Source organism: Schistocerca nitens, chromosome 3 (genome assembly GCF_023898315.1).
Source record: "Schistocerca nitens isolate TAMUIC-IGC-003100 chromosome 3, iqSchNite1.1, whole genome shotgun sequence".
NCBI lineage: Eukaryota > Metazoa > Arthropoda > Insecta > Orthoptera > Acrididae > Schistocerca > Schistocerca nitens.
Genome location: NC_064616.1, coordinates 34,569,272 through 34,583,513, shown reverse-complemented (window position 1 = coordinate 34,583,513; position 14,242 = coordinate 34,569,272). Strand labels below are relative to the sequence as shown.

General features: G+C 38.0%; 1 long non-coding RNA gene across 1 annotated transcript in view; it reads right to left on the bottom strand.

Annotated features, from left to right (window-relative positions):
- Nucleotides 1–1,141: 1,141 nt before the first annotated feature.
- LOC126247977 (uncharacterized) overlaps nt 1,142–14,242 on the bottom strand; it is a 189,803-nt gene continuing 176,702 nt past the window's right edge. Inside the window, exon 2 of the long non-coding RNA XR_007545394.1 lies at nt 1,142–4,805. This is a non-coding gene — a long non-coding RNA (uncharacterized LOC126247977). The remainder of the gene's footprint in view (nt 4,806–14,242) is intronic.

The following is a 14,242-nucleotide window of genomic DNA, read 5'->3' as shown; positions in this document are numbered from 1 at the left end:
TCCATTTTTATTTTAGTAACATACCAGTGCAATGTAGTTTTTGCATTACAACTGGAGATCAGCATCTACAGTACTGGGTACATAAAGCTCTCCCAAAATGTTGTAAGTGTTCATAGAATCTACACATTCATTTTTGAAGCACCCCAACAATGCCAATATACCTATGTGCATATTTCATGAAGTAATTTTTCTGTAGAAAACTGCTGGGCTTATCTTCTTCTTTCTTTCACTTTGAATACTTTCACATTTTATGCAAATGTTAAGGTGTTACTGAATACTGCTGAATCAACTGTCAAATTGTTATGCTGGATTCTAAGATTAAATTCATGGTATGATGATGGTACATAATTTACATTAGCTAACTGCTTGTATTTTCAGTGCAGTTAAGACAAAACAACATGTAAAATGATGTTAGTTAACTGATGGAGCATTTCTTATGAGACAGTTTTGTATACAAAACCCTAAATGAAAATTAAGCACAGTGACAGATTTAATTTTAATAAATCTGTTAGGGGAATTCATCAGTAAATTTAACACAATGAAAAACTAATATATAGTGACTTGAGCAAATGTTTTAGTATTTAATCACATAATAGCTATAATATATATGGTGTCTGTTCCTTTGGACATGTCTGAAAGAACAGACATCATTTTGAAAAGAACAGACATCATTTTGATCCTGCAGTCAATATGAATCAAGACACAAAGGAATTAAAGACATTAGGGAATTGATTTATGTCAATAGGGCAAGTTGAAAACTTGTGCCAGACTGGGATGCAAACCAGGGCTCCTGCTGAGCACTACACCATCCAGACACAGTTATCACCACAACCACAAGGACTACCCTAGCTCATCTCCCACCAGATCCAATTTCTCAACATATACCACACACTACTGATGTAATGGCCCTGCTCATTAGCCTCATTACTCATGGGATGTTGCCAATTCCTGTAAGAGTTCAAGCTTGGCGGGCATCTGCACTGAAAGGATCATTGGCAGCCATCATGGTAACTATACATGGTGAGCACAAAGTTTTGCCCTGATTATAACAATTTATTACAGAATAACTGTTTTACATAATAATTTACATTTGATGCCGTTACACAGGTTAGTGTTACTAGTTTTTTTTTTTTTTAAAAAAAAGACCACTTACGTTAGTAAACCTCAACATGTGCTCCCTTGGTAGCTCAGAGAATGTCAAGGCGGTATTCCAGTTCCCGCTAGGTGTTTCGTAACGTGTGTTCTGTCACAGTACCCACAGCAGGTTGTATCCTAGCCTTCAGTTCATCAACATCAACAACTGGTGTGATGAAGACTCTGTCCTTGGTATAGCCCCAGAAAAAAAAAGTAAAGGGGTGTAATGTCTGGAGAGGGGAGTAATGTCCGGAACGGTGGATTGGAAGGAATGGTCCAACACCCTGGCCACCCTGCTCTCCAGACATTACGACCCTTGACTTTTTTTGTGGGGCTATACCAAGGACAGAGTCTTCATCACACCAGTTGCTGATGTCGACAAACTGAAGGCTAGGATACAAGCAGCTGTGGGTACTGTGACAGAACACATGTTACAAAACACCTGACAGGAACTGGGATACCGCCTCAACATTCTCCGAGCTACCAGGGGAGCACATGTTGAGGTTTACTAACATAAGTGGTCTTAAAAAAAACTAGTAACACTAAGCTATGTAATGGCATCAAATGTAATTTATTATGTCAAACAGTTATTCTGTTATAAATTTTTATAATCAGCGCAAGACTTTGTGCTCACCCTGAACATCTGGTGTCACATACAATTATGGTGATGACAGCAATGATCCCTTCAGTGCAGATGCGCACCAAGCTCGAACTCTTACGGGAACTGGTAAGATGCTAGTAATGAGGCTAGTGAGCAGGGGCACTACATCATTGGTGCGTGGTATAAGTTGAGAATTTGGATCTGATGGGAGGTGAGCTAGGGTAGCCCACTCGATTGTGGTGACCAGTGTGTCCGGATGCATAGTGGTCAGCACATTTGCCAAGTAAACAGGAGACCCAGATTCAAATCTCAGTCTGACACAAATTATCAACTTGCCCCACTGATATAAATCCATGTCCACTGGTAACTAATGACTAATTTTTTTGTGTCTTGAATAACAGCTATAAAGTGACAATACAATCTCTCGTATGCTTTTGATGGAAGATTACTAACACTGGGTACATAACGGGCTACAGTTTAACATTTAAAAATGAAGAATTTCATTTGATCCAAACTATAAGTTGTTATGTGATGACAAGTTACAACTTCCAGGATATATAGCTGAGGTAAGTATGTGATTGACAGGTACCACCAGGGAACATAGGGGAATGGAGGAAGAACAGCAATGAAATTGAAGAATATGATGCACTGAACTGAACTTAAATTTCATGGAATGATGAAAAAAAGAATAGGCTGAAGCTATAGATTTGACAGAAAGAAATTAAGGTAATGAGAGGGTAGTATACTTTTTTCCTGCTCAGAGCAACAGCTTTACAAGAGTATAATTGCCAACTGGGGCAACCTTTCATTTCAAGAACTAAAAAGACATTGGAAGAATTCTAGCTAGTTACTGCTTGAGCTTCTTGTAGGAAAAAAATTTCTTGTAGACAGAGCACAATATTTGTAAAGGGCCATCTGTTCTGATCAGATTTGCCAATTTTATATAGACACATGACTCGTATCCAAGAATGATCTAGGTTACCAAACTATGTCAACATTTTGTAGTTCTTAACAACAGCATAGAAATTTTATTTCACAATGAAATGTTATGCTGAAACATAAATAGTACAATTTCTCCGAAGTAGAAAAGAAGTCTTAGTATAACAACTATAGCCAAGTTTTGATGTAATGAAGACAATATCTGAGAGACAGACATTTTCAGAGCACTACAGTGTGCTGCTATAGTTGTTATACATGGAGTATGTTTGGAGAAATATACAGGTATATTGATGACTATGAACTGGACGAAATTTTACAACTATCTAAAGAAATTGAGCATCTGTTCTTTGTATCTGAAATGCTAATGTGAGAGTCATATTATTATAACTGAGCATGTTTCTGTCCATACAAATGATGGAACGGTAGTGAATGAAGGCACATAATTTATGAGATCAGGCTCATGCAATATGGCCTTCAGAATGTTGCTGCTTACTTTACTATTGCAAAGGCATAGATCTCCAATCATACAGATCAAAAAACGTACAAAGGGACCATTTAACCATGAAAATATATTAGTATTATTTCATTGTAATTTTAATATAAGTAGCCCTCAGACAAAGCTAGACAAAAATATATTTTAGATGTCATGGGCCATTTTTATTAGTCAATAATGGGGCTTTTTGTAGTTTTCTTTGTTCTCTAGAAGTTACCAACAATAGTGACAATAGTTCTCCAGTTCACCAAGTAAATTTGAGGCAAGTTCATTTTTGTATGAAATTTTTCGTACTGAGATCACAGAAAGATAGATTAGTAATTGCATTAGAAATAAATGTCTTTTGCTTATAGAATATATTGCATGAAAATTAAATGAGATCCCTGGTGGATAAATCATATAATCTAGAACATTAGTATTTGTTATTAGCAGACAGTGATAAAAAGTTAAAAATAAATATCACAGACACATGTTCACACTAAAATTTACCTCTACATTCTTTGGTAACAGGTGGCTAATTCTGTGAGATATGATAGCCACACCAATAACAGTGACATTTATATAATTAATGTATGCATTACTTAATAAATTTTTTGTATACAACTTTGTTTTGTACAGCATGAAATTTGTTTACAGGGACTTTGAAAGGTCATATACATCATATTTGGACTTGATAATTTGCTATAATAGACATACTTTACTATTCTTCAATTGACCAAGAACTTTCATCAGAGGGGTCAGTAGACATCAATGATGAGTGAATTTTAACTGACTTTATTATATACCTATAAGAGGCAAATGCCAGGAAAATGACAGCATTGTAATGTTGTGCAAATAATGAGAGCTATGGCTGTTTCTAGAAGAAAGGTGGTTGAAAACTAGATTTCCTAAGAACTAAAATCAAAAGAAGGAGAAAAGAAATTCAGAAAAAAAAGACAAAGTCTTGTCAGACATGTGGGGACATAATTAGTGGAACAAAAAATAATGCAGAAGCCATTCATGTTCTGTGTTGCTAAGGGATGTATGTTTATATTTTGTTTATGGGCAAATTTTTTCACACAACATTTAATATTTCTTGAGAATTCATTTATAGCGGTTTTAAACTACTAAATAAGATGATTCTGGTTTTTCAATTGTCACCATTTCACTGACTACATTTATTGGGGTTCCTACTGGGTTGCTGTAAGGTGTGACTCTACAGGGTTATATTACATATAACATGTCTATAATTGGCATATGGAATATGTTGCAACATTGTTGAAGTAGTGGGACTGTGGTTTGTCAGGGTTAATAATGATAGAGAAGAGAGTTGGATAAATACTTAACGGAAAATGGCTGCTGCCAAATTTAAGAAAAAACAGAACCAAAATGATGGGATAATAGCACAAGCAAGTGACTGCTCTTTGCTTTCAGTTGTCTCTACAGGGGTATAAACGTATTCTATGTTTCCATCACCACCACCACTGCCTTCAATAATTGAAGCATAGTCATCATCATCCGTGAGGGATCCCAGGTCAGCATATGTTTCCTCGAGGTTGCCATTACACAGTGAGTCCTGACAGTAACAATAGTGAACTCCATTCAAATTGTGACATTCTTGCCAGCTGTCCTCACTGCACTGACGGGTTATCTGTTTTCCTGAAACAGTATATACCATCCTTGTCAGTCAAGTTGTTGGGAAAATTGTTTTAACTGGATATGCAATGTAAGGCATTTTTAAAAATTCTAGTAAGAACTGAATGACAATAAATACAAACAAATCACGTTATAAGATAAAAAGTTACTGTTCTGTGTATCTTCTTCACATAACTTTCACTGAAGTCAATAGCAAGAACTGTTGTTTGTTAATAATTCTGTTTTAATTCTGCAAAATTCACAGTACACAACTGAAGAACTTGAGTGCTTTTAATTCTTACATTGTTGTGGTTGTGGCCTTCAGCCCAAAGATTGGTTTGATGCAGAACATCAACTCTTTTGATGAAATATCAAAATATTGTAATTAAGTAGCATTATAGTTGTATTTTAACTCTTTGTTTAATCTGTTTTTCATTAGTGTTATTGTTTTATACCAGTATCATAATGTATAACAATACCATGTACTCCACCATAGACTAAATAAATAAGTCAGTGATATTACATATTTTGTCCCCAGAAAAAATTACACTCCTAAATGTCCACCACCAACAGAGTCATAAGATAACTGCATGTGAACTGTGTACATGAAACAGAGCAAAAACTAGTTGATTATTAACACAATGTGAATTGTATGGAAAATAGTTGTACCACTGGCAATTTGGAACTCTAGTAAGTGAGACAATACAAAAATCATCATCTTGATTTTTCTGTAACCAATGAATTAATCACATTTAAAATTAGTGCAGCTATATTAATCAGCTGTACTGTGATTGAGGTGTATGTAAAATAATTATTAATTCTTTTGATAACTTGTAAGACTCTGCCATCCCTATAATTTTATCACCATGCAGCCATGTTCTTGTTTACTGTGGGCAATAAAGGCCAATTGTTGTCTAGTTGCTTGAAAATGTAAATAAAGAATACCTGAACTGTATGCTAGAAGCATTTTTATGATACAAAGATTGTTAGCATTTTTCAAATCGAATGCAATGTGTCTCTGTATTAGTCTTAAGACTGGGAAACTGCTTCATGAGGAACAGGTCACTGGATCTTCTTCTATGCCACTATGTGTACAAGCAGTTACCTGTACACAGCTCACCAGAATGCTGAGCAAAAAAATAAAAATAAAATGAATTATACAACCTATTTTATTTTGCTTACATCATCTGATAGAAGATGTGATAAATATTGGAAATACGGATTTTCATAGTATTTGGTTATGTAGTATGGTCAAAACTTGCAATTTATTACCCAATTTGTTACCTAGCGCGATCCAGTGTAAGAGAGAGCCTGATGGCTCTAATCAGATCAGGTTAAATAAAGAAATTAATTAAAACAAAATTGCAAGTTTTTTTAGAAAGCCCACAGCTCACAACTGAGACACTGTAAACTTAACATTTTTTTGATAAACTCAAAGAAAATGTTTAATGTCATTAACCAGCATTGGTCATGATTTGGTATCATCAAAACAGTGGTGGTCAGTGGATATGTCACTCTCAGGCATTACTTAGCGACTATCTGTTGTTGGTTTCAATCATTCTGAGGATTGCCAATGGTGGCCAATATTGGTTAATGACATAAAACATTTTCTGCAATTGTGTCAAAGAATGTATTAAGTGTATAGTTAAAAAGTCAATCACTATCTCTATAGAAAAATGTTATTTATTTCAAAATCTGGGACATCACTGTGATTTTTCTAGTTATTGTTGTTGTGGTCTTCAGCGCTGAGACTGGTTTGATGCAGCTCTCCATGCTAATCTATCCTGTGCAAGCTCCTTCATCTCCCAGTACCTACTGCAACCTACATCCTTCTGAATCTGCTTAGTGTATTCATCTCTTGGTCTCCCTCTACGATTTTTACCCTCCACGCTGCCCTCCAATGCTAAACTGGTGATGCCTCGATGTCTCAGAACATGTCCTACCAACCGATCCCATCTTCTAGTCAAGTTGTGCCACAAACTCCTCTTCTCCCCAATTCTATTCAATACCTCCTCATTAGTTATGTGATCTACCCATCTAATCTTCAACATTCTTCAGTAGCACCACATTTCGAAAGCTTCTATTCTCTTCTTGTCCAAACTATTTATTGTCCATGTTTCACTTCCATACAATGCTACACTCCATACAAATACTTTCAGAAACGACTTCCTGACACTTAAATCTATACTCGATGATAACAAATTTCTCTTCTTCAGAAACGCTCTCCTTGCCATTGCCAGTTTACATTTTATATCCTCTCTACTTCGACCATCATCAGTTATTTTGCTCCCCAAATAGCAAAACTCCTTTACTACTTTAAGTGTCTCATTTCCTAATCTAATTCCCTCAGCATCACCCGACTTAATTTGACTACATTCCATTATCCTCGTTTTGCTTTCGTTGGTGTTCATCTTATATCCTCCTTTCAAGACACTGTCCATTCCATTCAACTGCTCTTCCAAGTCCTTTGCTGTCTCTGACAGAATTACAATGTCATCGGCGAACCTCAAAGTAGTTATTTCTTCTCCCTGGATTTTAATACCTACTCCGAATTTTTCTTTTGTTTCATTTACTGCTTGCTCAATATACAGGTTGAATAACATCAGGGAGAGGCTACAACCCTGTCTCACTCCCTTCACAACCACTGCTTCCCTTTCATGCCCCTCGACTCTTATAACTGCCATCTGGCTTCTGTACAAATTGTAAATAGCCTTTCGCTCCCTGTATTTTACCCCTGCCACCTTTAGAATTTGAAAGAGAGTATTCCAGTCAACATTGTCAAAAGCTTTTTTTCTAAGTCTACAAATGCTAGAAACGTAGGTTTGCCTTTCCTTAATCTTTCTTCTAAGATAAGTCGTAAGGTCAGTATTGCCTCACATGTTCCAACATTTCTACAGAATCCAAACTGATCTTCCCCGTGGTCGGCTTCTACCAGTTTTTCCATTCGTCTGTAAATAATTTGCGTTAGTATTTTGCAGCTGTGACTTATTAAACTGATAGTTCGGTAATTTTCACATCTGTCAACACCTGCTTTCTTTGGGTTTGGAATTATTATATTCTTCTTGAAGTCTGAGGGTATTTTGCCTGTTTCATACATCTTGCTCACCAGATGGTAGAGTTTTGTCAGGACTGGCTCTCCCAAGGCCGTCAGTAGTTCCAATGGAATGTTGTCTACTCCGGGGGCCTTGTTTTGACTCAGGTCTTTCAGTGCTCTGTCAAACTCTTCACGCAGTATCGTATCTCCCATTTCATCTTCATCTACATCCTCTTCCATTTCCATAATATTGTCCTCAAGTACATCGCCCTTGTATAGACCCTCTATATACTCCTTCCACCTTTCTGCCTTACCTTCTTTGCTTAGAACTGGGTTGCCATCTGAGCTCTTGATATTCATACAAGTGGCTCTCTTTTCTCCAAAGGTCTCTTTAATTTTCCTGTAGGCTGTATCTATCTTACCCCTAGTGAGATAAGCCTCTACATCCTTACATTTGTTCTCTAGCCATGCCTGCTTAGCCATTTTGCACTTCCTGTCGATCTCATTTTTGAGACGTTTGTATTCCTTTTTGCCTGCTTCATTTACTGCATTTTTATATTTTTTCCTTTCATCAATTAAATTCAATATATATTTTGTTACCCAAGGATTTCTACTAGCCCTCGTCTTTTTACCTACTTGATCCTCTGCTGCCTGCACTACTTCATCCCTCAAAGCTACCCATTCGCCTTCTACTGTATTTCTTTCCCCAATTCCTGTCAATTGTTCCCTTATGCTCTCCCTGAAACTCTGTACAACCTCTGGTTTAGTCAGTTTATCCAGGTCCCATCTCCTTAAATTCCCACCTTTTTGCAATTTCTTCAGTTTTAATCTACAGTTCATAACCAATAGATTTGGTCAGAGTCCACATCTGCCCCTGGAAATGTCCTACAATTTAAAACCTGGTTCCTAAATCTCTGTCTTACCATTATATAATCTATCTGATACCTTTTAGTATCTCACAAGTTGTAAATTAAATGCTAGAAATAATTAAGAGACAGTAAAGATTGCTAAGTACAACCTAGAGAAAGTAATGTAACTATACTGTGTCATGTTGGAACTTTGTCAAGTAAATACTCCAGACACAGAGAAGACTTTCTCAAATCACCTCTGGCTAGAAACAGTTATGTTAAAATAGTACAGACACATGTATATAGCTAAGATGATATAATCTCTTCAGATTCATGGAAAAGTTATAATCTACATGAGAAAATTTTATTTCATATCAGCTGACACTCTAATGCGATTTACAAAGCATTGTTGGTCAAGCCTGATGTGAAAAACCAAATGTAAGTCAACCAGGCTTAAGGCGGTTGAGCATTTGGGTGCTGAATTGAAATGGGTCATCCTTAATTAAGCCAATACCTTCACTCCGCGATAGCAACGGTGATGTTACCGAGGACAGGACCACTAAAGCGGAATTACTAAATATAGTTTTCCAAAATTACTTTGTCAGAGACGATGAAATAAATATCCCAGTATTCGAATTAAGAACTGTTGCCAACATGAGTAACTTAGACATAGATATCCTCGGTGTAGCAAAACGACTTAAACGTATTCTGCTATCACAACGTTTACATGCGACACATCTTCCGGAAGACAAAAACGGATTTCGGAAACCGTTTTGTCGCGTTTACATGTTACGGCGTGAAACGGATTTGCTAGCCCAGTTAAATATGGCGACTGGAAAACAGGTGTTACAATTTATGATTTAGTCAGCACAATCGCTATTTCTCTTGAGTTACACGAGGTGTAAACAGCTTCATTCTAATATTTCTACTTATCCTCCGCTGTACCAAAGACCACTCCGTCCATGTTAGCCAAAATTTTTTAAAAATAAGACGAAACCTGACAGCTCAATTACGTTGATGATGATGTTTGGTTTGTGGGGCGCGAGCGGTCATCAGCGCCCGTACAAAACCCCAATTTTTACGCAGTCCAATTTGTACACAGTCCAAGCCACTGTCACGAATGACGATGAAGATAATGAAATGATGAGGACAACACAAACACCCTGTCCCCAGGTAGAGAAAAATCCCCAACCCTGACGGGAATCGAACCCGGGACCTGTGATACAAAGGCAGCAACGCTAGCCACTTTTTGTGTGTTTGGTCGTTGCGGAAGTCACATAACATCCGTTGAAGTTCGTTTTTACAGAGGCCAACCAGCTCTCTGACCGAACACGCTGAGCTACCGTGCCGACGACGAAAGATCCGTACACAAAGACTGGGAAGTTGTACAGGTCCAAGGGCGCCCATATCCGGAGGCAATGGGAGGCCGTGAGGCCACCCCTTCATCTCTTAGCACTCAGGGAAAGGAAAAAATATAATGTAGACATGTGTTTTTTTCTGGAAAATGATTGGAAAATCATTATTACGCAGGTTTTAACAGGGCCAGAAATGGGACTTTTTTTAATGGCTACAAGTCGGCATTCGTCTTCTAAATTTTTAAAAATACTCAATACCCCCAGGTCTAGGCCCTTCCCAACAAACCATCATATGGTCGCCCTTGCACAGGTCACAGCAATACTCAAGAAAGGAAGTTGGAATAATTCGATGAACTATAGACCCATTTCATTCACGTCGATTTGCAGTTGGATTTTGGAACATAGACTGTTTTTTTTTTTTTTTTTAACATTATGAATCACCTCGAGGAAAATGATCTATTGACACACAGTCAGTACGGATTCAGAAAACATCTTTCTTGTGAAACACAACTAGCTATTTACTCTCGCGAAGTAATGAGTGCTATCGACAGAGAATCTCAAACTGATTTCATATTTCTAGATTTCCAAAAGCTTTTGATACCGTTCCTCCCGGAGGCTTATAATCAAGTTGAAGTATCGTCTCAGTAGTGCGACTTCGTGATTTCCTCTTGGAAGGATCACAGTTCGTAGTAATTGATGAAAAGTCATCGAGTAAACCAGAAGTGACACCTGAGGTTCCCATGTAAGTGTTGCAAGGCCTCTGCTGCTCCTAGTCTGTATAGGCTACACGACTTCTAGGCACTCTGAGGAGCCATCTTACATTGTTTGCACATGATGCTGTCATTCATCATCTAACAAAGTCATCACAAAATCAAAACCAATTGCAAAATGATTTAGACACGATGTATGGAACGAAAAGTGACAATTGCCCATAATGGAAAGTGGAAGTCATCCACATGAGTACTAAATAGAACAGAAAAATTTCGATTTGAACCGATACCGATATTTTTCGGTATTTCTTTGGTCTCGGTTATAACAGATGCTTTTTATTTTTTGCTAATAACCGAGAGAAATACCGAAATATCCGTTAGCCATAGCAGCAGTGCTACAGTTATTCGTTTTTAAATAAACATTTTTTTTAAAAACAAGGAGTAATTATTATTAGTAAAATTTGCATTGAAATAGTGTGTTATTATAGAGAATGGGAAAAACGATCAGTGATATTTTAATAACAATGCCGGCAGAAACGAGCAACTAACACATGCCATTGTACAGCATTGCTGAGACAACATTGCTCTTGTTGCAGTGTGTCGTTGCACAGCCGTCTAGTGCCCTGCGTCACACCGGATTTGAATTGCTGTGACACATCTGTTAATGACGCCCTAGCAATCTCTGATGGCGTTCATATGAATCAGTGCTGCGGACAAAGCGCACCAAGGTAGTTTCATCTGACCGCTGCTGACCTAACTAACCTAAGGACATCACACACACCCATGCCCGAGGCAGGATTCGAACCTGCGACCGTGGCGGTCGCACGGTTCCAGACTGTAGCGCCTAGAACCGCTCGGCCACCCCGGCCGGCAGAGGTGTCTAGTGTTCTGACTTTAGTGTCTAGTGGACTATTTTATATGACTATATTTTATTCGTTTACTTTAGTCTCTTAGTGTATTGTGAATTAAGTTTGCAATGGATAAATCTGTTACCAAAAAGGCGCGCTTGGAAGCTGATGATACTGCAAGTCAACCTCCAATAATTATTGTCGTCAATTGCTTCGCCGTCTTCAGGCGAGAAGCGATCACAGCCGAAACATGGACAATCCGGTACGGGAAGATCATTTCAGAACTCTTGGTTGATCAAATATACATGGCTAGAATATGAAGCATCTACCGAAAAAGTTTTTTGCAAAACCTGCAAAGAGGCAGATGCTAAAAATCTATTACAATTTTCTTAAAAGAAAAAAAAAAGATGCATTTACTTCCGTAGGCTTTTCTAACTGGAAAAAGGTTTTGGAAAAACTCAGTCTTAATGAAAATACGTTAACGCATAAAGAAGGTGTTCGAAACTAAACTCTATCACTAACAAAAGTGTGACCTCCCAATTGAATGAACAGTTAGATAATGATATGAAGAAAGGCCGTTTAGCTCTTGAGACAATTTTTACTACCGTGCAGTTTCTATGCCGACAAGGACTATAAATTAGAGGGCACGAAGATATAAACTCAAATTTGTTTCAATTGTTGGAACTCCGAAAGAATGACATACCTGAGTTTAAAGATATTCAAAACGAGATCATTGATCTACTAGGAAAGTCTGTATTGAGAAAGTCAAGAACATTTTTCTATTATGGTTGACAAAACAAGTGATTCTTCGATTCACGAACAAGTGTCATTTTGCATTCGTACTGTCGATGATTCCTTAATCATCAATGAAGACTTTATTGGCTTATACGAGACCCCCGACACTGAATCACAAACTCTGTTTAGTATTTTCAAAGACGTTTTTGCTCGTCTCCATTTGTCAATGGATAACTTAAAAGGACAGTGCTACGATGGTGCCTCGAATATGAGAGGTAAGATCAAAGGACTAAAAAAGTTAGTTTTGGAGATACAGGCAAAAGCACGTTATGTGCACTGCACTGCTCACAGTTTAGACTTGGCAGTTGTAGACAGTCTCCGCCATCTTACGTCTATGAGGGATATTATGGCTTTAGCCAAGGACTCAATAAACACTGTAACGGAATCCAACAAAATGATGGGACTTTTCAGAAGAATAAGCTGTGAGAGCACCAACGACCAAGCTGGTCTGCGACCCCTTTGCCCGACTCGATGGACTATGCGAGCTTCTAGTATCTTGAGAATATTGAAAAACTTTGAAGAACTTCTAGAGTTTTTTGAAACATTTTCTACAGAGGACAAAATAGAGGCAGGTTACAAATTTGCGGGCTACCTTGAGTCAATGTTACAATTCAAGACTTATTTCTTTTTACGTCCTTATTGCCATGCAAAATTAGCTATTTCACTTATTAATCAAAGTGCTATTACTGTGCGACACCAATATTTTATGTTTTACTGTTTTAATGATAGTTTAGGATTTTTTAAAATATAATTTCAGTCTTTTCAGAGTTATATATTCACTGCTCTGTAAAAGTCTATAAGCATGATCATTACTGTAAATTAAATTAGCTTTTTAAGAAAATACCGTGCGTGTTTATGTTTTGTTTCTTTTTTCAAAGCCAAAAAATATGTCAGGCTTCTCGAGATTCCCAGAGTGTCGAGTTATCGAGAGTCCAGTTTTCGGGCTTCTAATGTTGATCATATGACTCCAAAATGCTTAAATAACTTTAAAACTTACTATTTTTCATGTAAAGTTCTCGTACACGTCTGCGTCGATGGAAGAACTCCAGCCACAAAATAAAACTCTTTCAAACACTAGGACGGCAGATGGCAGACCTCTGACTAATACACTGTAGCGCCTAGAACCGCGCGGCCACTCCGGCCGGCCGAACAAGTATCCCCTAATATTCCATTTTTGCTGAAAATGATACTGAAGGTTGTTTAGCTGAAGAAGATGAAGAGTCCATACAGGGGACAATGTTGTAGAAAAGTTTGACAGACTACTGTGGGCCGGCCGCTGTGACCTAGCGGTTCTAGGCGCTTCAGTCTGGAACTGCGCGACCGCTACGGTCGCAGGTTCGAATCTTGCCTCTGGCATGGATGTGTGTGATGTCCTTAGGTTAATTAAGTTTAAGTAGTTCTAAGTCTAGGGGACTGATGACCGCCGGCCGGAGTGGCCGTGCGGTTCTAAGCGCTACAGTCTGGAGCCGAGCGACCGCTACGGTCGTAGGTTCGAATCCTGCCTCGGGCATGGATGTGTGTGATGCCCTTAGGTTAGTTAGGTTTAATTAGTTCTAAGTTCTAGGCGACTGATGACCTCAGACGTTAAGTCGCATAGTGCTCAGAGCCGTTTGAACCATTTTTTGACTGATGACCTCAGATGTTAAGTCCCATAGTGCTTAGAGTCTTTTGAACCACAACTTGATAGAACAATGAAATAAAGACCGGAGCAACAGTGAACACAAAAATGTCGAAACTCAAACAAATGTTAGACATGTACCTGAGAATGGGACTTGCTCAAATGCGTAGCATTCGCTGCTACTGGGAGACCCACATGGCCCACCCATTGATTTGTAACGATACTGTACGAAATGGATTTGAAAAACCGTCGA